This window comes from Cebus imitator, unplaced genomic scaffold, assembly GCF_001604975.1.
Source record: "Cebus imitator isolate Cc_AM_T3 unplaced genomic scaffold, Cebus_imitator-1.0 Scaffold542, whole genome shotgun sequence".
Taxonomy (NCBI): domain Eukaryota; kingdom Metazoa; phylum Chordata; class Mammalia; order Primates; family Cebidae; genus Cebus; species Cebus imitator.
The window spans coordinates 20,828-47,134 of NW_016107857.1; the positions used below are offsets into that span (position 1 = coordinate 20,828).

At 33.4% G+C, this 26,307-nt stretch overlaps 1 long non-coding RNA gene across 1 annotated transcript; it reads right to left on the reverse strand.

Moving 5' to 3' along the window:
* Positions 1-5,432: 5,432 nt before the first annotated feature.
* LOC119468970 lies at positions 5,433-11,522 on the reverse strand. The gene is made up of 3 exons (XR_005197788.1): positions 11,507-11,522; positions 9,512-9,516; positions 5,433-5,567 (listed from the first exon to the last, which is right to left on the reverse strand). It is a non-coding gene; the product is annotated as an uncharacterized LOC119468970 (long non-coding RNA).
* Positions 11,523-26,307: the final 14,785 nt, after the last annotated feature.

A 26,307-nucleotide genomic window follows, 5' to 3' on the forward strand; every position in this document is an offset into this window, starting at 1 on the left:
AAAAAAATATTGTATTGGTGAGTAATATTTATTAATAATGTGTGTATCATATCCTTCTTCCTTAAATTCATACGTGAATATTTTTAATAAATATTTATTACCATGTATTATTTAATGGCAGCTCTTTCAGATTATTTTTAATGACAAAGAAATTAAAAATGTAGAAATAATACACGATGAAAAAGATAGCATAAATTTGTTATTAGTATCATATATCTATGAAGAGTGATAATTTTTATGATTTTATATATGCTAAGTTCCAGACCTATTTTACATATCCGTTGACCATATCATCATAGATGGTCCAGTGTCAAATTGGACTATTTGATGATATTAATATAATAGAATTCATAGGTCTGTATCTAGCCCCAGAAAATCCTGAATGCATTTTCTAGCTATATCACTCTATGTAAATCATACATTTTACACTTATTTTTCTCAAACTAAATATGAGAAATAATATTTGCCTACATGGAAAGTTTGCTGAAAAATACAATTTGTTGATTACATAGTATATAAATTAATGATTGATTTAAAAATAACATTATATGATGTTTACCACATGCTAGACATTTTGCTGGTCACAGGGGATACAAAGAGAGCATGGCAATTATTCTCAAGTGAGACATAGAAATATGCAAAAATAAGTACACTTAATTTGGGATATGCAGAGCTCTATTACAGGAGCACAGAAAAGGGCATTTCACCCAGCCTGGGAACTTTGTGTAAAGCTTTCTGCAGCAATTCTTGGACTAAATTTTAATTATTGAATAGAATTTAACTAGGCAAAAATCTAGAAACAAATGACAGCAAGATATATGTGGAAAATGTAACAAGCACTTGATTGTTGTATTATAATGCATGAGAAATTAGATGTCTCAAAAGATAGGCATTACTTGAAATTATTTTTACAATGTCTAACAAAGCCTTTAAAGTTACATATTCACTCAATATATTTACACATTCAAAAACAGAAAAATCAGAACTGTAGAAAAACATAGGCATAAAAATTTTTACTACAATAGCAATTATAGTAAAGTTTTGAAATACATTCTTATATATCTTTACCATAAAGTACAACACATTATGGTGACTATAATATATTTTCAAGGAATATTTGATAATATTGGAAACTGTTCATAATTATCATGTTAATATGAAGATGTAGAAAACAGTTATTCACATGTCAGGGCAAGGCTGTTTCACAAAATATATTTGTTTATTTATGGATAGCAATATTCTTATAAAGTGATGCATATAAATGTTCACCATTTCACCCAGTAGAATAAATTTGTATGAATAATCCATAATACTAACAGTGTGTTCTGTATATGGTAAATGGAACCACAGATGTTTAACTTTTCTTGTTTCTTGTGTGCATCTTTCAAAATTTTATATTAATAAGATTTCAGATTTAAAATTATTTATCCAAATTAAATTTAAAGGAATTAGACTAATAAACATAATGCTTCTAATACTGCCAGAATATGAGATATGGATGCACATAAAAAATAACTAATCAATTTTTGGTGACTTAATTCAAGTATGATGAGCTAAAATGTCTAGATTATTAATATTATAATAACACAAAAATGATATAAACTGGGAGTACATATAGTATATTATAATAATCTCATACAATTTTTAATAGAATCCTAAACATTTAAGCATATATAAAAATAGGAAATTGCTATTTTAAAATTTGCATATATTAAAATATTAAATTTAGGACAGACAGATATGAGATGAAGTAACATTCTTTTCAGACCATTATTCAAAGATATGGTGACTGATGAAATCACTTAAGGTATATTTATTTATTCAATGGATAGATGAATGAATGATTTAGGGAATATACTCTTTTTTCTAATGATGTCAATTATTTAATAAGTTAGGACTTGATTTAAAAGTTAATATATTAGTGTTCATCAATTGTACTATTACTGTGACTACTTAGTATTATTGTGAATCAATCTATCTCTATGTTACATTGGCCTAATGTACACCAGATTGGCCAGGTTTAGCTAATAGTGGGCATAAAATTATTTGCATTTGTCAATGTCAAGCTCATTTCAGTTTTATCTGCTAGTCTTAAAGCTGTAATGCCCCTTGTAAATTAACACTACTATTATATTTACTGACTATCTTATTTTAATACCCTTTTTATATTTTAAAACAATGAGAGAAAATGCATAAACTACAGGACATGAGCTGAGAATAAAAGTTTAGTATTTTAAGCAGTAAGAGAATTTTCTGCAAATGGAATACATGAAATTTATAGATTAATGGACTAAGTAACAAATTGTTTAGGAATAGCCAGGCTTAGAACTTTATTGAACTAAACATATCTGAGATTTGCTACAATTACCAAACCATAAAATTCACTTCCATAAAAGAAAAGCTATTTTTGCATGAAAAATTAGGAAAGGCTCCAAGGGAAAATCATGTCTACCACTGACAATTTTCTATAAATAATTTCTTTTTCTCTCACTTCTTCACTCTCACCATGTCCAAAAACTTAGTTAAAAATGTAACTGCTGCTCACAGAAAGAGAACATAGAATATAATGAATGATCCACAAATCCTCTGCAAGTACAACTTCTCAGGTTATTTTTAGGCTGTTTCCTATATGGTGTGGAAAAGTAAAAGAGTAAGACAAGCATAAAACTCAGAGAAGGGAAGCAAACATGATATAAATTATTTTAGAAAAGCCTAACACCAACCATGACCGACTCTGACCAACATTTTTAAAAATTAGAAGCTGATGATAATAAATTGGGACATGTTGCTAATGCAGTTAAGAGCAAACAAAGGAGAGTAACATATTTCAAGAGGCAAAGAATTTTTTACTTTCCATCACTAATCAAAGGATGGTACCAGTTGGTACCTCCTACTATGCACAAAATGTGTGATACATGGGAATTTTTAAAGAGCCCATTTTTACTATTTATGCCTAAAAAAAGACCAAGTTATATTTGTTTATTATAACACTACTAGAACAACAGAAATAATTAAGATTTGTTGTTTTGCCTTAAATTCAACTTAAATTTCAGATAGTTTTGTTATTATATAGTAATATAATTTTGTTTCACTATTTTACTAGCTAAATTTCCATAATATTTGGATTTTCTTTTTTCTCCAAATAACTCAACTTACAATCGCTAACTGGCTATGCTCTTTTTTAAAAAAAGCTAATAGCTCTATGAAATTCCTGAGATAACAATATTTAAAATTAAAATGTATCAATTGTGTTTTTACTGTTTGGATTCTACAGCTGCTAATGTATTTAAATTTTCACAATCTATTATAAAAATGTTTCAATAATGTCTGCACAGAAACATTATAGTAGATTTTATAATTTACTTTAAATGAACTTTGATTCTTTCAGGAGGATCATACATACTTAAAAACATTTAGAAAGTGTTCTAAGAGGTTAGCGATGATTTCTCCTTTTAAATTCTCACTTCTAAGCAGTCTCTGTTATTGGTGAATTTTATAGCAGCCATAAACATGGGATATTTTGGAAGCTCAAACTATGAAGTACCTAATTCTATAGATGGCTGTAAAATATGTACAAGATAAAGATTAACTAAGGAAGAGATTTGAATATTTCTTGAGGCAAGACTTGAGAAATAAAGAGGGAGTCTCCTGAGAGATATTAATTGTCTTCACAGATATCGTTATGTACATGACACATGATAGGCTCTTTGTGTTAGGCAGAGTATAGAGCCCTGAAGAGCAGACAGCCTTTTCCCATGTGTAGCTTACAGACTAGAAAAGAAAGACATTCCTGGCAGAGGGAACAGCATAATTAAACGCTTAAAGCTGCAAAAGAACTTGGAGCCATCAGAGAATTGTGAATAACTTGTAACAGCTGGAATAGAGTATATGTGAGAGAAACAGAAGAAAGGAATAGAAACCATCCCACATAATCATTTTAATAAGACTGAAAATTCCTCTTTTAAAATTCTAAATTACTGTGGACTTCATGAATAACTAAGAGCAGACATTAACTATAAGCAGTTTTGCCTTGTTACCTATTTTGTACATTATCTTCAATTTTTATATTTTCCTATAGATATGAGACATTTAGAAAACATGTGATAAAAGACTATGGCTTTCTAAATTACTTCTTGGGTCATTGATTAGATCAGTGATAAACAGGATTTTACCAAATGTAGATTGATTTTAGAACTCCTATCTGAGTTTTGGGAGTTGCACATTTCCTAAGCTTACATTTTAGTTTTTCCCAGTAATTGATTGACTGTGTTGTAAATAATTGATAGCATTTAGTGAGTCTTTCTAAGAGCCCAGCACTGAGGGAGCAACTTACATATATTAAGATGAATACCTGCAAAAATACTGCAGTGTAGTTATTATCAATATGTATTGCCTTCTTCTCATACTGCTGTAGAGCTGCCCAAGACTTGGTAATTTATAAAGGAAAGAGGTTTAATTGATTCTCAGTTCCACATGGCTGGGGAGGCCTCAGGAAACATATAATCATGGTGGAAGACACCTCTTCAGAGGGCAGCAGAAGAATGAGTGTTCAGCACAGGACGCAGTGCCTCATAAAACCATCATATCTGACTGAGAACTAACTCGCTATCAGGAGAACAGGATGGGAGAAATTGCCTCATGATTCAGTTATGTCTACCTGGTCCCACCCAGGAGACATGGGGATTATGGGGATGACAATTCAAGATGAGATTTGGGTGGGGACACAGCCAATCCATATCACAATACTATTTTAAAGAAGAGAAAACTTTGTCTGAAAGAAGTAATTAACTTTCACAATGCCACAAAATAAACACCAGAGCTAAAATACACCTCTTTTGTGTCAGGCTCAAATTTACACACACACACATATAAACAAACATAAGTGCATTCTCATTTTTTTTTTTATTCCACTACAGTTTCACTTTAGTTTAAATAACCTATATTTTTGAAATGTAGATAATTTAGATTTCCTGTTTTTCTTGAAATTACTTTAGCAATTTGAATGGTTTAAGTTTTGGCAAATGGCAAATTAGAATTTAAAGCTATTTATTCTTATCAGTAGTATCTTAATGATAGGTAATCATTTTATGTCACTCTATACTTCTCTATTCCAAGCTTATGAACTGTATTTGCACAGGAAGTATATGATGCGTTTGTGCTGATCCTTATAGCCCTTGATTAGTGTGATGGTTAATACTGAATGTCAACTTGATTGAATCGAAGGATACAAAGTATTGATCCTGGGTGTGTCTGTGAGGGTGTTGCCAAATGAGGTTAACATTTAGTCAGTAGGGTGGAAAAGGGAAACACATCCTTAATCTGGGTGGGCACAATCTAATCAGCTGCCAGCATGGCTAGAATAAAAGCAGACAGAAAAATGTTCAAAGAGAGACTGGCCTAGCCTCCCAGCCTACATCTGTCTACCATGCTGAATGCTTCCTGCCCTCAAACATCACGCTCCAGGTTCTTCAGTTTTAGAATTCGGACTGGCTCTTCTTGCTACTCAGCCTGCAGATGGCCTATTGTGGAACCCTGTGATCATGTGAGTGAATACTTAATAAATGCCCCTTTATATATATATGTAATAAATATATGTATAAACTCCCCTTTATATATATTAATTATACATAAATAATATGTTTATATAAATTATATATATTTATATATAATTAATATATATTCTATATAAATATATATTTAGATATTTATTAATATATAATATAAATAATATATATTATATAAATATATAAACTATATATACCACTAGTTCTGAACTTACAGAGAACCCTGAGAACTCCACTTTATATATATATATATATATATATATATATATAAATATATATAAAAAATATTCCACTAGTTCTGAACTTACAGAGAACACTGAGTAGTGCAAATGGTTAATTCATTTGGAATCACTCCATACTTTGAATCTGAGCTTTAAAGCAAGACAAAACAAGTTGCCATTATGTACATGGACTATGCATCAGACTAATCTATGCATAATTTTTATAAATTAAAAATTTTAGTAATCAAAACATTCCTTATTGACTTTTCGTAACACTTTAAATGTCTGGGATTTCAGTTTTATTCTAAATATATTTTCTAATTGAAATTTGAAATGAAATAATATGCTTAAAATAGCTTGGAAATACTTTTTAAATTCATATTTCCACTGTCTTTAATCTCCTTCATAACTAATTCAACCACTGCACACGTCCAGGGTATCCTGTGCCGGGGCTCCCTCCATATAATTCTGTGTGATCCCTGAATGAATGAGAGATGAAGGGGTTTCTATCTAAATCTCATCACGGCATATACAAAATTTTTCATGGATGCAGTAGTTAAGAGAGGGTACTAATCTGTAGATAAGATTTCAATTCACTCCTCAAAACCGATTAATATTTGTCATTATTTTGGTATATTTGCTTTTGGATATAAATAAATCTTACTTAGCTTTCTGTTTTTCGTTAGAACACTTATGATTATAAAAATATTGGTTATCTTTTTTATCTCTGATATCTTCTTGAATAAGATGCCATGACTACAAAGAAAATGAAGTTGAGTATCTTCAGATATTTGTATTTTTCTGACTCCTGAGCATAAATAAAATTGCATATAAGAATGCATACTTTATAAAAATTTGTATTTATCATAAAATCTATAATAAGCTACATATATTAATTATAAATTCCACATAGCATATATGTACATATGTTCTTTTGGAGCTATATATATATAAACTTACTATAAGGCATATAAATAGAAAGATTTAAAACATATCTAAGGATTATTTGATATAATACTATAACTTATAACATATTTTCCTTACATATATGCTGTATAGTATAGCAGCCAGTATTATAGTCAAACCGTGAAACAGCATCCTATTTTCATATATGTGTGTGTGTGTGTGTGTGTGTGTGTGTGTGTGTGTGTGTATGTGTATATATACTTAATTAGCTATAGGGAAATTAGAATTAGCCTATCAGAGTAATTCAACTGCTTCTCTACTATCTGAAGTCAGTGAAGTATAAAAAATCAGAAAATGAAGCATAAATAAAAAATATTGTCATTTAAGCTTATGCTGAAATTTAGATGGGACTCAAGAGGCTAACTCATTGTTTAAAACCTTCATGAATACTTACAGAAAATAAAGTTCTAATTCTGTTGCTGGCAAAAACTTACTAAACCTATAACTATTATTTAAATTTAAAGTAACTCTTCCATTCCTGGTTATTCTGAAATGCATCAATCATCTAAAAACAAAGGTTCACAACCACCTATATTATAATCGGTAGTAATCAGAGAAAAAAAAAATGATGCTTACTGAGTTTCTTTGTACCTTGTGGAACTTTAAAGAAGACATTCATCAATCACTTCTATAGAGAAAATAATACTGAATTAAGTGGATTAATATCCCAAGTGTTTGTTATAAACTTACTGACCTGATTAATTATATTTAAAATGGGCTTATTAGAACATTTGCTGGTGATATATAAGGCACTTTTAAGATGAAGTGAGTTTCTATATACCAAAACAATTTGAAAATATGTAAAGTTGAAGCAAATTTATTTCAAGACTGAGATCAGTTATTATAGTTCTAATTAAAGTGTAGCAGTCCACATGAAAGAGTATTTCATGAACTAATCTATAAGAAGCATCCAATTAATTTAAGAACAGTTAAATCCCTTCATTTAAAATTGAGTGGTAAATAGATGATGTTTAATAAACACTAATCATCTAAATTTTTTATATTTCTAATTTTAAATGTTATATCCACTGTGATAATTCTATCTATAGCTATACAGATACAGATGTAGAATATATAGTATAGGCTATTCTTGCATTGCTTAGAGAAATACCTGAGAGTAGGTAATTTGTAAATAAAAAAGGTTTCATTGGCTCATGGCTCTGCAGGCTGTACAAGAAACATGGCTTCTAGTGAGGCCTCAAGAAATTTTTATTCATGATGGACGGTGAAGTGGGAGCTTGCATGTCAGGAGTAAACCAAAGTGAGGGGATGGTCACCAGACCTCCTGTGAACCCAGAGCAAGGGCTCACTTATCACCAAAGGGATGGCCCAAGCCATTCATCAGGGATCCGCCCCTGTGATCCAAACATGTTCCACCAGGTCCTACCTTCAGCATTGGGGATTATAATTCAACGTGAGATTTGAGACAAATATACAAACTATGTCAATATACATATATCAGAGATATATATTCAGACATAAAGAGTCTGTTGCTTCTTCTGGAACCCAATTCAAGAGAGCAAAGCATTTGAGGAATGCATAATTAAAATGAAATAGTGTGTTAATAATTATCCACATGATCCACAGGAAAGGTGTCTATAGCCTTTTATAAATACCAAATACCAATACACCCTTTTATAAATACCAGCTTTTTTAAATACCAGAATATCAAGGTTTAGAGGAAAGTCTATACACATGTTATATTGTATCTTGGGAAGAAGACAAAAGTCTCATATAAATAATATTTACATTTTTTGGCTGGCAAGGAAGAAAAACTGTTACCATCTTATGACTATACACATTAATTGATTTTCTTTGATGGTTAATAATGTCTATATGTTTTCTTCAAGTGTTTATAGTATTCTATATGCCTGTAACTCAATGTCTACAAATACTATATGACATTGCATTTATTCCAAACAGATGAGATTGGATATCCTCACCCAAACACCAAAACAACAAAAAAAATCAAGCTGTCTCAATTTTCTCAATGTTATGGTAAAAAAAATATTTTTGTTTACATTTGCATTTATTTCACTACTAAAAAGATTTATTTTGTATTGCTTTTTCAAGTATTTATATTTCTTTTTTTAAAATTTATTATACTTTAAGTCCTGGGGTACGTGTGCAGATTGTGCAGGTTTGTTACATAGGTATACACGTGCCATCGTGGTGGTTTGCTGCATCCATCGCCCTGTCACCTACATTGGGCATTTCTCCTAAAGCCGTCCTTCATCAATCCCCCCGATTCCTGCTACTCCTCCCCTGACCCCCAACCACCCAGGCCCCAGTGTGTGATGCTCCTCTCCATGTGTCTGTGGGTTCTCACTGTTCAACAGCCACTTGTGAGTGACAACATGCAGAATTTGGTTTTCTGTTCTTGTGTCAGCTTGCTGAGAATGATGGTTTCCAGTTTCATCTATATCCCTGCAAAGGACATGAACTCATTCTTTTTTATGGCTGTATAGTATTCCATGGTATATCTGTGTCACATTTTCTTTATCCAGTCTATCATTAATGGGCATTTGCGGTGGTTCCAAGTCTTCGCCATTGTGAACAGTGCTTCAATGAATATACGCGTGCATGTGTCTGTATAATAGAATGATTTATAATCCTTTGGGTATATACCCAGTAATGGAATTCCTGTGTCAAATGGTATTTCTATTTCTAGATCCTTGAGGAATCACCACACTTTCTTTCATAAGGGTTAAATTAATTTACACTCCTACCAACAGTGTAAAAGCGTTCCTATTACTCCACATCCTCTCCAGCATCTGTTGTGTTTAGTGATCACCATTCTAACTGGCCTGAGATAGTGTATCAATGTGGTTTTGATTTGCATTTCTCTAATGACCAGTGATGATGAGGTTTTTTTCATTTGCTGTTGACTGCATAAATGTCTTCCTTTGAAAAGTGTCTGTTCATATCCTTTGCCCACTTTTTGATGGGTTGTTTTTTCTTGTAAATTTGTTTAAGTTCTCCGTAGATTCTGGATATTAGCCCTTTGTCAGATAGGTAGATTGCAAAATTTTTTTTCCCATTTTGTTGGTTGCTGGTTCACTTTGTTGATAGTTTCTTTTGCTCTGCAGAGCTCTTAAGTTTAATTAGATCCCGTTTGTCTATTTTGATGGGGATAGCATTGAATCTGTAAATTACTTTGAGTAGTATGGCCATTTTCATGACACTAATGCTTCCTAACCATGAGCATGGAATGTTTTTTCTTCTGTTTTGTCCTCTCTTATTTCTTTTGGCGGGGGGTTAGCAATTCTCCTGAAGAGGTCCTTCACATCCCTTGTTAGTTGTATTCCTAGGTATTTAATTCTCTTTGTAGTAATTGTTAATGGGAGTTCACTCATGATTTGGGTCTCTGTTTGTCTATTATTGGTGTATGGGAATGTCTGCAATTTTTTGCACATTGAGTTTGTATACTGAGGCTTTGCTGAAGTTGCTTATCAGCTTTAGGAGATTTTGGGCTGAGACAATGGGGTTTTCTAAATATACAATTATGTCATCTATAAACAGGGACAATTGACGTCCTTTCTTCCTATTCAAAGACCCTTTATTTCTTTCTCCTGCCTGATGGCCCTAGCCAAAACTTCCAATACTATATTGAATAGGAGTGGTGAGAGAGGTTATCCTTGTCTTGTATAAGTTTTCTTTTTATAAATTGTTTTTTGCATTTATATCTTTTTGATTACCTACATTCCATTGATGGATATATGTGGTGTGTTAATAGGATGTTCTATTAAAAAAAGTAAGGGTGTCTTTTGTGCAATACTGCAGACATTCTAAGACTATGCATCATTTTTTTCTCTTCTTTCCTAACTCCAGACATACATACACCACCTTTTCACCGCAGAACAAAATAGCATTATATTTCTGGAAGATTTAGTTTATTTTTCCACAAATTTATTGGATCTGTGAGTTTATAATGCTCATCCATTTGAGACATTATTTAGCCACTCTATTAGTTTTCCAGTGAGGCAGAACCAATAGGATATATTTATATTTAAAAGATCTATAAAAGCTTAATTACAGGAATTGGCTGAGATGATTATGATTATGGAGGTGGAGAAGTCCCACAATGTGCTGTGTGCAAGCAGAAGAACCAGGAAATGGGTGTTGTAATTCAGTTCAAGTTTGAAGTCATGAGGACCTAGTAGCGAATGATGTATCTCACAATCCATGGCCAAAGACCTGAGAACTAAGGGGAACTGCTGGTGAGTTCTAGAATTCAAAGGCCCAAGAAACTGGAGCTCTGGTGACCCAGGGCAGGAGAATGTAGCTATCCCAGCTCCATATGGGAGAATTCTTCCTTCCTTCTTTTTATCCTATTAGAGTGGGCCCTTAACATACTGGGTGATGCCCACCCACATTGATGAGGGCAGATCTTCTTTACTCAGTATACTTATTCAGATGATAATTTGTTTCTGGAAACGCCCTCCCAAACACATCCAGAAATAATGCTTTATCAGCTTTCTGGGCATCCCTTAGTCCCGTCAAGTTGAGACATAAATTAACCATTGTAGCCGTTACTCATTCACATAGTATTTAAACATTTTCTATTTCCCACTCTTCTTCTTGAACTCCAGTTACATGTTTAGTAAACCACACTGTTTGACGAACAATTTCCTTTTTCTTCTTTTTAAAAAGCATTCTCTGTTTTAATAGTCTCGATAATTGGGATGCTATATTTTACAGTTCACTAATCTTTTTAAAAATAGATTGAATTATAATTGACATGCAAAATACTACATATGTTTAATGTATACAATTTCATGAGTTTGGATATATGCATGCATCTGTGAAACAGTTACCGCAATAAAGGTAATAGATGTATCCATCACCTTGAAAAATTTTCTTGGGTCCCTGCCTCAATTGTTAACTATAAGTGCTTTATTTTAAAGGAGATCTCTAGAATTTACTCATCTTGCGTAACCGAAACTTTATACCACTTGAACAGCTCCTCAATTTTACCTGTCCCCAAGTCCTGGAAAGCAGCGTTTAATTTTCTGTGTCTGTGGGTTTGACTATTTTACATGATCCTAAACACTCCACATTTACAGAAATACCTGTTAGAACTAATAAACTAATTCAGTAAGTGAGAAAATCTCATATAAGTGGAACCGGGCTGCATTTTTTTTTCTGTGACTGGCTTATGTCACTTAGATAATGTCTTATAGGCTCATCCATGTTGTTGCAAATGGCAGGCTTTCCTTCTTTTAAAAGTCTGAAAATACTCTATTGTATGTATATATTGTATTTTTATTAATCATCCATTTTCCACAGACATTTAAATTATTTCCATATTGTGACTACTGTGAATAGTGCAATGCACATAAATACACAGATATCTCTTTACAGTGTTAAGTCTTATGTATAATTCTTTAATCCATTCTGAGGTGATTTTGGATATGGTGATGCCCATTCTTACCACCTCTATTTACTTTAGCTCTGGACGTCAGCCAAAGCAATTAGAAAAAAAAAGTGATATATCAAAACTGGAAAGGAATAAGTGCAATTATCTCTGCTTGCAGATGACATGGGCTTCTACATAGAAAACCCTACAGACCACACAAACAGACACAGACACACGCTCACACACACACACATTTTAGAACTTAACTAGTTTTGCAAAGTTGCAGGTTAAAAATATTAACATAAAATCAGTTTTCTTTCTGTATATTAACAACAAACTATTTCAGAAGTTAGAAAAATAATTTTGTTTAAAATCACATCAAAAAGAATAAAATACTTTGAAATAAACTTCACCAAGTAGGTCAAAGACTTATACCTTAAAAACTACAAATTATTGATAAAAGAAATTTTAAAAGACACAAATAAATGGAAAGACACCCTGTGTTCATGGATTGGAAAATTTAATATTGCTAAAATGTCCCAAACCCAAAGTGATGTACAGATCCAATGCAGTCCACATCAAAATAATAATGGCATTTTTACACAAATAGGAAAACAATTCTAAAATTGACATGGAAACACAAATGATTTCAAATATACAGTTACCTTGTGAAAGAAGAACAGAGCTGGAGGCATGAAATTTCCTGATTTAAAGATATATTTTGGAGCTACAGTAATTAAAACTGCATGCTACTGAATAAAAATGGGCCCCAAATAAACCAATAGGACAGAATAGAGAACCCAGAAATAAACCCACAAATACACAGTTAACTGCTTTTCCATAAAAGTGCAAAGAATATAGAATGGGGAAAGAGCAGTCTCTTCAATAAATGGTGCTGGAAAAACAGAATATACACGTTCAGCAGAATAAAACTGGACCCTGATTGTTTTCTGACTTTTTCTTAGGAGTTCTTTAATCTGGCATTAAGCCTATCCAATAAATTTTTATTTCAGATAATTGCATTTTATCTCTTAGAAGGTTTTTTTTTTTCTTTTTTCACCAAGTTTATGTGACTCTTTAGGTGCTTTATTTAAAATATTTTGACAGCTTTTCTTCCAATTCCATGATTTCTGTTCATTTTAGGTCTGATTCTATGGACTGTTTTTTTACTTGCTTGTGGGTCATTCTCTTCTTTTACTTTGCATCTATTTTTTTGAAAGACTATTGCCTATCATTAATCTTACACTATGATTTTCTGAATAAAAAAATGCAAGCTTTTAAATTACTTTCAGATCAGCTTGATTACCTTTAGGCCAGTTTTAAACTTTGTTAGGACAGGTCTAAAATAGCTTTTAATCTTCGTATATTTCAGTCCTCCTCCTGATGTTACTATGGATAGCTCCAGTATTCAATGAGACTTCTCCGTGCTGGCTCGTTAGTACTGGGAATTTTTTATTTTTGAGCTCTGAGAATTATTTTTGAGCTCTTAGAATTATTTAGCTTAGAGTGATTTCACAAAATTTCTGGATTATTCATCTAATGTCTGTGGGATCAGTAGTGATGATTTCCTCATTTCTGGTAAAGGCAATTTCTGCTCTTCCTCTCCTTTTTTCTTCCTTGGCCTGGCCACAGAATTATCAACAAGGTTTTGCTTTCAGTTATTTTCCATGTTGTTTTCTCTTTTCAATTCTTTTGCTTTCTACTATTCATTATTTCATTCTTTCTGCTTATTCTAGGTGTAAGTTACTCTTCTTACTTTCAGATTCCAAAAGTTTAGGTTACTAATGTATATATTTTTTTATTTTCTTACAAATTCATTCAATATTATAAACTATCCTCTAGCATCAATATTTAAAATTTTAATGAGTTGCATTCTTGTTTTTATGTAGCCTACAATAGTTTTTGTTTATCTCATTTAGAAATGCATCATAATTTCTAAATATTTAGGAATTTTTTTACATATATTTCTGTTACTGGTATCTGGTTTAATTTTGTTATGAACTAATAAAATATTTTATATGATGTGTAGTATTTTTAAAACTTTTTGAAGTTTATGGTTTTAGCATGGCTAAGGTTAATTCTTCCTATGACCTGGGTAAAAATGTGTGTTCTGTTATTGTGTAAAGCATTATATAAATGCCTATTAGGACATTTTAGTTGTTAGTCTCAAGGTCATTTATAGCCTTCGTATTCTGCCTACTTTATTAATAACAGAAAGCATATAGTTGGCTTTTGTTCTTGTATTTAATCTTTCACTCTGTTTTTTATCTGGTAGTTTTAGACACAGAATTAGCAAACCATGGCTCAAAGACCAATTATAGCGTATCACCTGGTTTTCTAAATAAAGTCATATTGGAAGCCGCCACACTCATTTGTTTATGTACTGCTTATGACTGCTTTTGCATAACAACAGCAGAGTTGAGTTATTGCCAGATATAACATATCTTCCTCCAAGCCTGTAATATCTACTATCCAATTCTTTGCAGAAAACAGAGTTAAAAAAATGACTGAAGCTAATTGGTGAATAGATTCTTAAATTGCATACATTATTTATTTGTTGTTGAATAACAATGTTACCACAACATTATTTGCATAAAATAGCGTGCATTTATTACCACAGAGTTTTTGTTAATTAGGAGTCTGGTTACATCTTAGGTGGCTCTTCTGTTTCAGAGCTTCACGAGGCTATAATACAAGTGTTGGTTGTTGATGTAGGCTCATCTCAAGGCAGAACTGAGGAAGGATTCACTTCCAAGCTCACATGGTTCTTAGGACAAGTCAATTTCTTTATGTAAGGTTGGAGCCCTCGTTTTCTTTCTGGTTGCCAGGAAGAGGTCACCCTCAATTCCTAGCTTATGATTAATTGGAAACTTCTCCCCATTTCTTGGGCTCCTTAACATGACAGTATGCTTCGCCAAAGCCAGGAAAAAGAGTCTTCTAGCAAGATGAATGATACAGTCTCATGTAATATCATCATTGCAGTGATTATCATCTTTGCTTTACTCCATTGGTTGGTAGCAAATTCTGAATCTTGCGCTTACACCAAGAGAGAAGATTCATCAAAGCCATCAATACGAGGAGATGAGGATTTGGGATGCACTTTAGAGTCTGTCTGCTACAGTGTGTATCCCCCGTATTTGGAATTTTGTCCTCTTCAAGTCCCTGTCGTGTTGGCAACCTTGCCCCTTAAACTCTGCATTTTCGGTCCTGTAAAGAGTGCTGCTTTCAACTTGGGACCAAATTCTTCGTTCCTGTGTTTTGGAAAATGTCCTTGAAGACAAAGCTGTTGTAAATACAAAGCTTACCCTGCTTGTTCTTTCTGTTAAGAAATGTAGTCCCCAAACCTTGCCTGTATGTGCTTCCCTGAAATTTCTTCAAGTGGCTCCAAATATTTTTTTTTCCATTCTTTATATTTATATTTGGTTGTAGAGTTAGCCAATGGCTTTCTTCATCAAAATAGAAAAAACTATCCCAAAATTTATATGGAACCACAAAAGACCCAGAATAGGCAGAGATATCCTAAGCAAAAGAAAACCGGAGGAATTACATTACCTGACTTCAAATTATTCTACAGACCTACAGTAACCAGAACAGCATGCTAGTGGCATAAAAACAGACACACAGACCAATGGAACAGAATAGAAAATCCAGAAACAAATCCACACACCTACAGTGAGCTCCTTTTCAACAAGGGTGCCAAGAACATGGATTGGGGAAAAGACAGTCTCTTTAACAAGTGGTTCTGGGAAATCTGGATATCCATATGCAGAATAATGAGATTAGACAAACTTATATTTTACCATATACAAAATTCCAGTCAAAACAGAATAAAGACTTAAGTCTAAGGCCTCAAACTATGAACATGCTACAAGAAAACCCCAGGAAAACTCTCCAGGACATTGGTCTGGGAATAATTTCTTGAGTAGTACCCTACAAGCATAGGCAACCAATGTTAAAATAGACAAATGGGATCACATCAAGTTAGAAAGCTTCTGCACAGCAAAGGAAACAGTCAACAAAGTGAAGCAATAACCCACAGAATGGGAGAAAATATTTGCAAACTACCCATCTGACAAAAGATTAATTCCAGAATATATAAGGAGCTCAAACAAGTCTGTAGGAAAAAAATCTAATAATCAGGTTAAAAATGGGCGAAATAATCCGAGTCATGTCACCAAAATAAAATTTTTTAAAAATGGGCAAAATATTTAAGTAGACACTGTTCAAAAGAAGACATAGCAATTGCTGACCATCACAAATGCAAACCAAAATTACAATGGCGTTTGTTCTCACCACAGTTAAAGTGGCTTGTATCTAAAAGATAGGCAATAGTAAATGCTGGTGAGAATGTGGAGAAAGGGGAAGTCTCAGACACTTCATGGGAATTTAAATCAGTGCAACTACTGTGGAAAACAATTTGGAGGTTTCTCAAAATAAATAAATAAATAAATAAAAATAGAGCTACCATATAACCTAGCAGTCCTACTGCTAGGTATATACCCAAAAGAAGAAAAGTCAGTATGTTGAAGAGAAACAATGAAATGACAGTATATTAGAGAGAAACATACTGCACTCCCCTGTTTGTTGCAACACAGTTCACGATAGCCAAAATTTGGAAGCAACTTAAATGTCCATCGACAAATAAACAGTTAAGAAAATATTGTAATTATACACAATGGAGTACTATTCAGCCCTAGAAAGGAATGAGGTCTTGTCATTGGTAACAAGTGGATGGAACTGAACTCATGGAGATCAAGAGTAGAAGGGTAATTAGCAGAGGCAGGGAAGGGTAGAAGGAGCTGAGATGGGGATAGGTGGGGATGGCTAATGTGTTAAAAATATAACAGAAAGAATAAGACCTGGTATTTGATACAGCACAACAGGATGACTGTAGTCAATAATAATTTAATTGTACATTTTAAAATAACTGAAACATTAAAACATACAAACATTTGCATTGTTTGTAACACAAAGAATGAATGCTTGAGGGAATGGATACCCCCTTTTCCATTATGTGGTTATTACACATTGTATACCTATATCAAAATATCTCACATACCCCATAATCTATATACCTACTATGTATCCACAAAAATTTAAATATTAAAAATTAATTACTGTCTTAAATTTGTATGTACCTAATAATATATAAAATGTTTGCCAGATGATGACAGTAATAATTCCGAGATACAATGTATTAAGGCAAACACTAATTCTTAAGAGGCTCAGTAATCTAAGTGAATTAGAGTATTGTGTTATTAAAGCCTTCAGTTTCAGTAGAACATTACAGTGATTTATGTATATACATTTCCCTAAATTATAGTGGCGTATATTACTGAATTAAAAATATATATATTTGAAAATTGTTTTATCTTGCTTAATATACTATTATCTTTATTTCACATTAAAATTTTCTTTAATTTCACATTTCCTTCTTGAGAACCTGATTATTAGATTATTGACTGATGGCTGTAGTGAAATAAGTTGTTCATTTTGAACAACTTGATATTGTCAGATAATCTTGTAATTTTAAAATTTCTGCAAATGTTTGTTAACTTGCAATAGAAAATCTTGAAACAAAGACTTTTATTATCATTATTAGTGATCATGATCAGAAATGGGAGGTTTTTTTATATAGTGCTTTGGTTTTTTCAGAACATTTCGCACACAAAAATCTCATTTGAGTGTCACAACATTTTATGAAGCTATATTGTTTTTCATTGTTTTCCACATAAAATGTTGATTTAGAATCCACGTCAACCAAGAGTAAGCTCACAAGCAAAGTTTTTCTATCTCAGGTGTAATTATTTTAAGGAAATAATGTGATAAAATTGCTTTCTGCAAAAAAGTCTTTGGGCTCTGCACTTACATGGCATCATGGTGGGAATAATGATGTCTTCCTGATACTGAAAAGTCTCACAATGATACAGAAGGTCAAAAACTCTTTTTACTTTAGAATATATTTTTCTTCAGTTATTATTATTTAGGTTTTGTGGAATTCTTAAAGCAGTGAAGACTCTTCAACATGTACAAAGAATAATAATCCCATGTGAGACATTTGCTTGTCTCCTAAAACTCAAAAAGAGGGTGTAGCTACATATGTTTTCCTCTGATGAACACAAACATATCCCAAAATAGCTGAGTCCTGTTGTTACTATTCTCTCTGTTGAGTTCAGAAGATGGTGGAACCATTCATTCTCATAATCTTATCTTTTAAAGTGTTAACTTTTTTATTTTTCCTCCAACAATATAAATTGGATGACTCAGGAGTTTTTAGGGATTATTGGCTAGATCTTTGCTTTTCCCCATCCCTTCTTCGGTCACATTTCTACGATAAATGAGAGGAGCAATAACATATTCTTAGATATTATCTCATACCTTGTTCTCACTTTTATTTATTCTTGGTACATCAAGCCATTCATTAATATATATTGGCTAAAGGTTTTGTAATTGTTTTGGAGAGGGAAGGGGCAGTACTCATTTCTGGTATGAGGCGTTTATCAAAGCAAAACAATATTTTGTGAGAGAGCAAATATAATGAACTAAAGTGTTGAGTCATTGATTCTGCCTTTTTGATTTCTAATTAATTTTTGCAATTCAGATGTTTTTAAATTAATGCACACAGTGCTTAACAGTTAAAGCCCTGAGACAGTGGTAGAGGGTACACTTATGTTCTATATTTATATATTAATAAATTTTCTTTCTTTAACTCACCACTGTGTTGTGGCAGCTTATTCTGGAATTAAACTAGAAAGGATAGGTTAGAATGGCAGGTAGATAAAAGAAGTGGGAAGAAGAGAATAACATTTTTTTTCTTTATTATGACTGCATTTATTTAAACTAGAAAATATAAAGTATTTTAATTGAAATTTGAATTTTACGCCTTTGAATTTCATTGCTTTATATGTATAATCGCAAACTGCCAAAAATGCATTTTTTATAAACATAATTCAGTATAGAAAATTACTATTTCTTAGTTCAAGTGTTTCCAAAAAGTGCACAGAAATCACATAATTTATAATTGACTGTTGAGTGGATTAGTTATTTAAGGAGGAGACATATGTTAGTGTTATTTCTCATTAGTAACCTGATTCAAATGCACTCAAGCAATTTTCTTTATACCCAAAGTAAACACTAGGCTATGTAAAAAAAATCAACCTACCTTTTCTAGAAAAAATTTTCTACAAGGAATCACTTCTCATTTAAAAATCAGCCTCATGGATTAATTCACATTCTTGTCTATTGTTTTTGTAAAGGCGTCTTCTTATTTACCACTGATAATCTAAAAAATTCCTCATGTTTTGTAGTCATTTAATTTTTTAAATTTTGTAGTCATTTGTTTTTTTAAACAAAATATACCAAAATGCTACCTTTTTGATAATTTAGGCTATCATTTTGACTTGTTTGTGTTGTATAGAAAAACTTCATTTGCCTGTTTTCATCCTTGCAGCTGTCCTCTACAGTTTTATAAAATACTCTATTTAAATTTATTTTATGCATTTTCTGCATGTGAAAAGTCAGTTATTCATGGCATATAAATGAAAAATAAAATCTGAATAACCATCTTAGGGAGTCCTCCACTGAATCAAGTTTTTAGGTCCAGTTACAAAATTTTAAGTAAGTTTAGAGCCCTTATTTCCTGGGTCTGCTATGTCTGCTGCATTTTAAAATGGCAGTAAAATTTAGTGTAGTTTTTGCAAAAAGTGGAAACGGTAGAAAATATTCGAGGTTTTGATTTGTTGAAGAAGAGTAATGCTACATTATTTTGAGGGCATCCTGCAGAACAGGTTCTCCAATGACCAATCCCAAGGGAATTCTCCCACTGCATAGAGGACCACAAAGAGCCATCAGGTGTGCTAATCACTAGGAACAAGAGCATGAGCGTTTCTTCCCATTCCATCTTTGGCTGCAGTTCTACCAACTGCCTGAGCCTGGAAACAGAACACACACACAACAGGTTATATGAAGCAGGTTTGTTACTTACAGGTGGCAGCAGGTGACAAGATGAGTCTTGGATTCACTGTGAGTCACTCTTCCAAGGCTCTAGAAAACTGCCCGGGGCAAACGGGGTCTTGACTGCACATGCCTTGCTTGCATCACAGCCAAGGGACTTTGAAAGTCAACCCATACCAGCTTATAAACCTCCGTGGATACGTGACTCACTAGGAAAGTTTTGAAAGAAACTTTCCAAACTTTGAAATCATCCTGATTCCAGGGGAAGAAGTGAAACACAGCCTGTCCTGGACAATTTCTCCCTAACTCAGGATATTACTTTTCTAGAAGGAACCGGAATAAGACCAGGGTGATCCAGACAGTTTCTCCTTATATAAGTTATTGCATTGTTAGCACATTCTGCAATTATTCTTGAGAACTACAAGTGAGAAAGGGGAACAGAAGTGAGGCAGTTCAAGACCGCCTGGAGAACTGCCCTGCTCTATTACCCTGACCTAGATATCCCCCTTGGCAAAGCTAGTTCACTTCCTCAGTCCACTGACCTTCTGATATCTGAAGGTGAAGTTTTGTAACACTAGATGGACACAGCAGTTTGTTTGCCTGCTATTTGCACCTCATGAGGAGTATGATGTGTCCTTCTCCTCCACAGGAACGTGATATTGTCTGTATTGTATTTCTTATACATGGTGGCTCTAAGCTATAGACTTATCTAGTGGGATGGCTAAAATGTTTACTTTATTTGGGATGTAGCTCAGAAGGCACTGTGGGATTGTACATTGCATTTGGAAATCAATTTTCTAATACATTCAGCTAAAGGAAACACAATCACTGGCTCAATTAATGGCACAAATGGACCCACATATAAGCAAGCAAGCACCTTTCCACCTGACATCCCCTTAGCTCCCTGAAAATCTCCGAAAGCCACCCAGGGCCAATGCCCTTTGGCAGGACCAGGAACTCCAGTGACATGGAACCCAGTGTTCAGCAGAGTCATGCAAGTTAAAGTCCCCCACAGCACGTTCACTCTGCCAGGTTCCTGAGGCCTCCAGTCTCTGGAGGGCAGGTGGAGACCTCCGTCATAACTTCTATGCCTGTTTCAGTTTAGAGAAGTCTGAGTATGAAGATCTTAATGTGTCTGCCTGGGATAGAACTCTCCTGGAGAGGCTGAGGTGGACATCAGTTTCTCCACTGTCTATGAAATAATCAAAACTGTTTCTAGGCAATTGAGTACCATCCAATTCCCCACTCTTGGGGCCATATAACAAATGAGGACATCATCACCTACGCAAGGCAGCAGCGCCAACCTCCCTATGCTGGGAGTGTATAGGAAGCTTAGGAATATCACACTGGGTGAGGTAGGATGTTAGAATGCTAAATTCCAGACAAATAAAAAATAAGATTTGTCATCCTGGCGATCTGCAGCTGTGGCTAGTTGGATCAGCCTGAGTATGTGCTGCACCACTAGGCTGTGAGCCAGTCTACACAAGCTTTGCCATTCCTTCTCCGACAGCAAGATCGTCTACTCCTGCGCAGCAGCTACCTCAGATAGCCAAGGCGACATGTCCTCCCTGGTTGCTGCCCATACCAGTCCCTTGAGGTCACCATTTCTCTTTCTGTGAAGGAATACACTTGAGGGTTTTGTTTTAAGCAACTCCATTGTCCACGTGCTCCTGTGTAAAGACTGGTGAATTACGTTGGTTCCTCCTCAAGCACCTCAGAGACCATCTGAGTACCTCTGTCCCATAATCCTTCAAGTACCTCAGGGTCTCCCTGGGCTCTCGCTTCGTAGCTGTCCTCTGAGGATACGTGATTGCCTAAGTGTCCAGCAGCGAGGACATCATGGACCTCACTCCTGTTTCCACACTCCTGTCTTTCTGTCTCAGTACATACAGCCAGCTCCCTCCTATCAGCAGGAAGGGAGTTGGGGTGACCTGTGCTCCATTTATCACCTTTCCTTCTCTATAAATCATCCAGCTGCATGGCCACCCCCTGACTCCCAATCTAACATTTCTGCCTTGGGCTGGGTAGTAGGAGATATCGCCCCTCCCACTTTACCAAACCATGGTTCACCCTACCAGTGTGTGCTAGTGTATCTTGACAGTGGCATCTTCATTGTATACCACCAGAAGACTAGATGGGCTAGTCAAATCCAGTTTGAGAAATTTTCCTTTGTCATTTTCTGTTGTTACATGTATAAGTTCTTTCAACTGGAGTAAAGAGTATGAAAAAAGCTGACTATCTTTAAGTATGTTCCATCGACTGCATTCCTCCCCTGAATTGGAGTCTGCAAATTATCTGGTAAACTATGACTGAACTTTACAAAATATAGAATTCTTGGGCTCTGTAAATTGACATGTTAAAAGCAAGCTCTCAGTGGGAGTTGTTGAGGCTTTATGTCAGAGAATAGTGACTGAGTTTCAAGTAGTTTCAGTTCAAATAAAAGATGTGCTAAGATTTCAGATATGGCACTTTATTTTGAAATTGTTGCAAGAGATTTAATCCAAAAATAGGTTTAAATACTTGTTAGCATTACCTATTGAGCTATATCAGGATGGTTTTAAGTTTTATGTTGAATATTGTTTGCTCTGAATTTTGTGTCAGATAGGATAAAAAATAGAGTTTACAGTTTCCAAAATATTTAGATTTGTTCTCTATCTGAAAATTTATAAGAAGAAATTAACCGTAATATCAACATCTATCATATTTTAACAGACACTGATGTAACATTTTTCCTGTTTGTACAAATTAAAGTTTATTATATTTATCCCTGCATGAAATTTTTTTGAATCTTATTCCACTCGTGATTTTCTGCTTTTCAAGAGATTTTCTGTTTCTCTCTGAAGAGGAAGAGACTGTCACATTTGACAAGCAGCTGTTTATTCTTCAGAAACTGAACATGCATTGCAAAACGTTGCCTTAAATTTAATTACTGTTTATGCCAGTTTGCTTTTCTTTGGTTTGTAGCAGAATGAAATGAACTGCTTCAGACTGATTCACTGATTTTATATACATCAGAAAACTTATTTTATTTTATATTAGGTTTTAAATGTTTGTTTATATGTATTTATCGAAAATAAGAGAAAATACAATTTGAGATATTTAGACTTGTGTGTTATTTAACTAACCATTGTCCTTTGGAGCTGAGCTTTTATCCAGAATACTATCAGAACAAACTACTGGATGAAATGTGTAATCATTTACAAACACATCGGTAATAATAGATTATACACCATTAAGGTTAATTTTCTCATTTAGTATATTAGAAATATTATTTTATCATATTTTCAGGAATATTTATCTATTGCAAAAGTTATAAGCTATGTTTTTTACAAGAATTTGATATATATTTTTCAACGCCTTTAGGAATCTTTAATTACCCATATACTAATATTCCCTTATATTAAAAATATTCACTGGGAGATTGTGGACTTTTATGTGTTACTAGGTACTGAATATACTCTACTGCGTAAGTCAGAAATCTCTCTTCTTTCATGGAGTTTATTTCTTATAGCCATTGAATTTAACTCATGGAATAACATTGGCATTTAAATGAAATAAAATACAAACGTATAATTTATTTTAAAAAAGAAAGATACTTTGTTACTTTTGAAATGCTGAAAATTAAAATATATGAGACATATACACTATTTTGTGGGTGGCAGAGGAAATAAACCACTTCCTCTAGGTGCCTGGTTAGAAGATACATCCTTAGCCAACTCCAAATCTTGACTGCCTCTTTCTCTGGACTGGTCGTTTTTACTTCAGCTAATACCTACAATGATTTCAGGAGCAGTAAAAACTGGAGGACAGCTGACCTGAAGAAATGTGGAGTCTAAGATACTCTTTTTTCTTCTGAGTTTCTTCAGTTTTCTTAAATGATTTGGAAAAGTAATAGGCGTACCACACCGTAATTATACCTGTGGTTTTCTTTAACCCTTCCTTTTGTTTTTCAGTATATTCTTAAAGTAAAAGCAAAATGTTACCTTAATCATTATCAACATGGTTTAGTATTGCCAATCATCCACCAATAGCAAAATATGGAAAAATACTAAGCTTTAAAATAAGTTTAACTGTCATACAGGTATTATCATTAATCAACAATAGTCTCATATTAAAATATCAATTAAAATTACCAAAAATTATGTTTATATCATTTTCTAATAACTGAAGATAAGCACTAGAAGATCAAAAGTTTATTTTAAAATTTCTTTTTCTTTCATTTTTGTTTTATTACTTGCGTGAAGTAAAAGTTTGATTGTTTTGAGCACAGAATGCCCAGTTTCATTATTATAAGTCATATAGTTTTATAAGGTCTTTCGGATTCTTAGTGTATGGGAAACCTACAGAACATTGCAGAGATAATGTTGCGGACTATTAGGTAAAGGGGTTACTTAAAGGACTATTATTTTCTTTGGGGAGTCCATAATATAGTGGAGTAGGGCAGGGGTTCCCAATACCCGCGGTCACAGACTGACTGGTACCAATCCATGGCCTGCTAGGTAATGGGCTGTATAGCAGGATGCAAGGGTAGGGGCAGCAAGCATCACTACCTGAGCTCCGCTTTCTGTCAAATCAGTGGCGACTTTAGGTTCTCATAGGAATGCAAGCCCTACTGTGAACTGCATATGTAAGCGACCTAGGCTGTGTGTGCCTTCTGAGTGTCTATTAATAACTAATTCCTGATGATCTAGGTGGGACAGTTTCATCCTTAAGCCATCTCCCATCCTTTCCCAGTCCGTGGAAAAAAAATTGTATTCCACAAAACTGGTTTCTGGTGCTAAAAAAGCCGGGGACCTCTTGGGTAGAGGATAATTTAAGATTCAGTTATACCATCTTAACAGTAAAAATGTGTAATACTTTTAGAAATATGGAATATGTCCTGTCTTAACCTTGAGGAATGACTATAATGGAAAACCACACCTGATAATTTTCATCATGTAGGTGATCAAATAAAACCATTTTCTCTGGGGTGAAATTCATAAAATCAATTCTTAGTCCAAATTTTCTTTGGCTAGTGATGAAAATGTCGTGTTGTCTTATTTCTTGTGGATATATAAAGAATGACAGAAAAAAAGGTGGTTTCTGAAGTTTAGTGCTGGCTTTGCATATCTAACATTTTCTTGGTTAATTCCATCCTGCAAATACATTTTAAAGCATAAGTTTCCTTAGCCTTCTGTTGATGCGATCTCTTTCTTTATATTATTTAAAAGATCCAAGCAGAACTAGAAACCCCCATCTTATGCAAAGAGGTGGAAAATAAAGGAGCTTGGTTGGTGGATAATAGCACGAAAGACTGCTGTTTCCCACCCCTCAGATCATCTGCCTCTCTACACACTTATGAGTGACAGTGTCAGTATTCAATTATAGCATTACTTTTCTAATTTGGGATTGCAAGATAAATGTTTTTTCTATCCTCTGATGTTTCAAAATGTTAAACATGCTAAAAATTGTAATGCATATATCAAAATGTAAAGATTGAGGACTAGTTTATGCTTTTTCTCTCTTTATTGTGACATATACATTTTTTGAAGGGATTTTCATGAAAGGTTTGCCATATTATAATCTCCAAATAATTGCTCATTAAATCCAAGTATTTTCACATGAGAAATATTTTAGCATGTAACAAATGGTCACAGACTCCCTCAGGATTTCTAAAGTAGGTAAGTTCGAAGAACTTTCAACTCACAATACATCAAAGATTGTTTACATATATCATGTCTAGTAAGTCTAAGAATTCTCCTACTAGATAGACTAACCTACATATTGAGGAAAACCCTTTTTCTTCAATCAAATGAATTATCTATAAATATTTAGAGAAGCAATCAGTTTCTTGAAATGACATCTCCTATCTCAGAGACTGGTTTAGGAGGCCTATTGAATTTATTTCTCCTTTTTCTACAACAAATTCTTACTAGTTCTAAAATTATTAGTTTGTATGCTAAATTTAAGATATTCTTATGCCGGTCTTACTTGTTTTCAAAGAGTGTCATTTCTTTAGATCTAATTTCTAATGCAGTATATTTCTCTTACTAGTTGGATTGTTGGAATCTAAGACAAATATTAAATTTAAATTCGAAAAATAGAACTTAGTTTCTGCAGGCAGAGTTTCAGATTTTTACTTTGAATATATGTAAAATATATGTGAAATAATAAATTTGTGTCACACTAAGTTTATATAATTATTGAGCCTAACTCGTTTGTCAGTATTTTTTTTTACTAAAATAATTTTTAAGTAACTTGGGTA